Genomic DNA, 4,423 nt, shown 5'->3' on the forward strand with positions numbered 1-4,423 from the left:
TGAAAATTTGCTGGACAATATCTTGAAGCTTACTGCCAAGACTGTAAAAAATGCATTTCTCTGTATGTTCATGTTTGTTCACACATATATGTAGAAATCTGGGGAGTGCTTTTAATAGCACTTAGTTTTTTACTTATTTTGGGGACATATGAGAGATTACCAAGTGGTATTTGCAAAAGGAGTTTGAAGAGCCCCATATTTTATTTCAACGAAAAATCTGTAATTTCAATCATATAATTTCAACTTTAAATTCTTTTACTATGGAGGTTGTATCCACAGAGCAGCAAGTACAGTGCTAGGCATATGGATATGAGCTATATAAATAAAATGTGCTATTCTCATAATCATTACTTTTGACCTGGGTTCCTCTTTGATCTATAAAGGGAAGGGCCATCTCTTTGGCATCTTGTGAGTGGACCCCTGTGAATGGGTTGAAAGATCTCCAAATAGGATGAATTATTTATGGGTGTCCTTCCTATCATCAAACACGTAAACTGTAATTGACTTCAGAGCAATTTTGAAGTATAAAGTGCATTCTCTAAGATAGGTGTCTGAACTTCATTGAACTCTTTTTTTTTTTAAGATTTAATTTTATTTATTTTTGGCTGCTTTGGGTCTTCATTGCTGTGTGCGGTCTTTCTCTAGTTGTGGTGAGCGGGGGCTACTCTTCATTGTGGTGCACAGGCTTCTCCTTGTTGTGGCTTCTCTTGTTGCAGAGCACGGGCTCGAGGCACGCGGGCTTCAGTAGTTGCAGCACGCGGGCTCAGTAGTTGTGGTATGCAGGCTTAGTTGTTCCAAGGAATGTGGGATCTTCCCGGACCAGGGATCGAACCCGTGTCCCCTGCATTGGCAGGCGGATTCTTAACCATTGTGCCACCAGGGAAGTCCCAAACTCTGACTGTTTTAATTAAGGTATAAAGAGGTTTAGAGGACTTTGAGCTCGGTCAAGCCAGTGGTTACCAGTAAGATTGTTTTTCTAAAGATAAGATTTCCCTTGCAATTTTCAAACTGTATAGAGATTTGGAAAGTTCTTAACCCTACACAAGAAGGTTGCTATGAAACCTTCATAGAAACTGCTGGAGGGGAAACTCACTCTCCAATTTTTTTCTTTTAACCACCTTTACCCATTTTTTTCCACTCCCACCTCTAGCAACCACCAATCTGTTGTCTATGAGTTTGCTTTTTTGTTTTAGATTCCACATGTGAGATCATACACTATTTGTCTTTCTGTGACTTATTTCACTTAGCATAATTCCCTCAAGGTCTATCCATCCCACCATGTTGTTGCAAATGGCAGAATTTCTTTCCGTCTTTTTTATGACTGAATAATATTTCATTGTGTCTATGTGTATGTATGTACCTTATGATTTATTTTTTTTTAAATTTTTATTGGAGTATAGTTGATTTACAATATTGTGTTAGTTTCAGGTGTACAGCATCTTACAATTTCTTTATCCATTCATTCATTGATGGGCACTTGTTTCCATGTATTGGCTATTGTAAATAATACTACAATGAACATAGATATCTTTTTGATAGTGGTTGCATTTCCTTCAGATAAATACCGAGAAGTGGAATTGCTGGATAATATGGTAGTTCTATTTTTAATTTTTTGAGGCACCTCCATACTGTTTTCCATAGTGGCTGCATCAATTTACATTCCCACCAACAATGCAAGAGGGTTTCCTTTTCTCCACATCCCCACCAACAATTTGTCTTTTTGGTAATAGCCATTCTAACAGGTATGAGATGATATCTCATTGTGGTTTTGATTTGCATTTCCCTGATGATTAGTGATGTTGAGCACTTTTCAGGTACCTATTGACCTTTGCTTTGTCTTCTTTGAAGAAATGTCTATTTGGATCAATTCTTCTGCCCATTTTAAAATTGAATTGTTTTTTCTATTGAGTTGCACGGGCTCTTTATGTATTTTGGATTTTAACCCTTTATCAGATATATGATTTGCCAATATTTTCTCCCATTCTATAGGCTGCCTTTTCATTTTGTTGATGCTTTTCTTTGCTGTATAGAGATTTTAGTTTGATGTAGTCCCACTTATTTTTGCTTTTGTTGTCTTTCCTTTTGGTCAAATCCAAAAAAACATTGCCCCAAATTCATTCTCCAATTATATTAGAACCCTTATAAAGGGTACACCCAACTTACTGTGGCTCGAATGAAAATATTTATTGGTTCACATAACCAAAAGCCCAGAGATAATGCAGTTCTCAGGATTGATTTATTCCAATGGTTGTGCTCCATTTCCCTCTCATTCTTTTGGCTTTGCTCTCTTTTGGCATCAGTTTTATTCTCAAACAGGTAGTGGGACAGCTGCAACAGTTTCAAGACTCATATTCACACATAACATATAGGAAAAGAGAGAAAGGGTCATTTTTCTGCAAGTGTCCTAGAAATAGAAGCCACTAGCAAACTTCTCCTGGCATCCCAATGACCCAAATTTCTGAATCAATTCCTGACAAGGAAAATAAAGTTATCCTTAGATTACTTAGGTCCATCCCTGAAGCTGTGGGTGAGGTCAGCCTTTCCTAAATCACATGGGCTACATGCAGAGTGATTGCTACAACTAAAGCAGAACTGGGAGAAGAAATGAGAGAGGAAGTTTAGGTAGGAAATCAATGATGTCCACTAGGAATAAACTCTTCAGTTTTTTTCCAATTCAGATTCAGGATATTATTGGAAACAATGTCTACTATTTAGTGTCTTATTATAAAAAGGATTTTAAGCAATTTACAAAAATACATAAAATATAACAAGATAAAATAAGTAAAGAAAAAAAGGATAAAAAAAGATAAAACAAGGGACAAGCCCACTACACAAAATTTATTCAATATGATCCTGTTTACCCGTGGGATACAAGTTTGACTCTGAGCTTCCGTCAGTTGAAAGAGGAACTCTGAATCAGTAGCTGTATCAGTCAGGCCTCTTTTGGTTGCAAGTGTCAAAGATCCAAATCAAACAGGCATAAATACAAAAGGAAATTTATTGGCTCATTTAATAGAACACTCTGTGAATGGAACTACCTTTAGGCACAGATGGGTCCAGAAACTCAAACAAGGTTCTCAGGACATTTACTTCTGCGTTGGTTTCATTCTCAAGTAGCCTCTTTTCACCTGCTGGCAAAGATGGCCTCAAAAGCTCTATGGTTTCACAGGTCTTACAGTCAGTGATTCTAGTGAAAAGAGAGCACCAGAAAAAAAATCCTTGGTTGGATTCTGTTTGGCCCTCTTTGTGTTGTGTTCCCATCTCCAGACTAAACAATGTAGACAAAGGAATGAGGCATTCTCACTGGTTAGCCTGGGCAAATGTGCCCTCTCCCATGAGCAGGGAGAGCTATATGATTGACAATCCTACCAGGAAAGCATTATCTTTCAGTGGCAGCTTCAGAAAGGAGAAGATAGGCAAACAAAATGTCTTGATAACAACATAATTCCATATACATAAGATATAAACAAACCAATTGTTCAGAAGCCCAGCTACTCCCCAGACTAACACTTAAGAAAAAATGTCTCCTCTAGGACCTCAACAACACAGTTGTATTTTATACAACTGTCTTCTATTACATTTCCAATATAGACCAGTGGCATAATGCCAATGTAGTTTTTTTTTTTTTAATTCTATGAGGGACTAGAGCAATGCAATCCAAACACAGAGGTCTTTGTGATTTTATCCAAGGATAAAATTTAGCATCTATACAGGAACAGATGGAATGAATATTCTTCAGGTGTCTTAGTCACAACTCAGTTGCAAGGAACAGAAATCCATTCAACCAGTGTAGCCATCTTACTGAGAAATGTAAACTAAATACAAAACGAATAAGAAACGATATTTTGCTTCTACCATTGTCTTCAACCATGCTGTATCAAAACTCTTTCTCTGCCCTTGACCACATCTCAGGCAGACCCTATAGCTTTTTGGTCTCTTTCAGGTTTAAAAGGTCCAAGCTAATTTAATCTAATTTAAAACTCTCTCACATTTACTTTTTAAAAGCAGCTTTATTAAGATATAAATTACATACAATTCACCCACTTAAAGTGCACAATTCAGTGGTTTTAATTTTTTTTTTCAGTGGTTTTTAGCATATTCACAGAGTTGTACAACCATCACTACAATCAATTTTAGAACATTTTTACCACCCACAAAAGAAACTCACACCCAGGCTTCCCTGGTGGCGCAGTGGTTGAGAGTCTGCCTGCCAATGCAGGGGACATGGGTTCGTGCCCCAGTCCGGGAAGATCCCACATGCCACGGTCTAGGCCCCTGAGCCATGGTCGCTGAGCCTGCGCGTCCGGAGCCTGTGCTCCGCAACGGGAGAGGCCACAACAGTGAGAGGCCCACGTACCGCAAAAAAAAAAAAAAAAAAAAAAAAAAAAAGTTCTCTTTTTGTATTTGTTTGTTTTTTATGTAT

The sequence above is a fragment of the Kogia breviceps genome, chromosome 2, assembly GCF_026419965.1.
Source record: "Kogia breviceps isolate mKogBre1 chromosome 2, mKogBre1 haplotype 1, whole genome shotgun sequence".
Classification (NCBI taxonomy): domain Eukaryota; kingdom Metazoa; phylum Chordata; class Mammalia; order Artiodactyla; family Physeteridae; genus Kogia; species Kogia breviceps.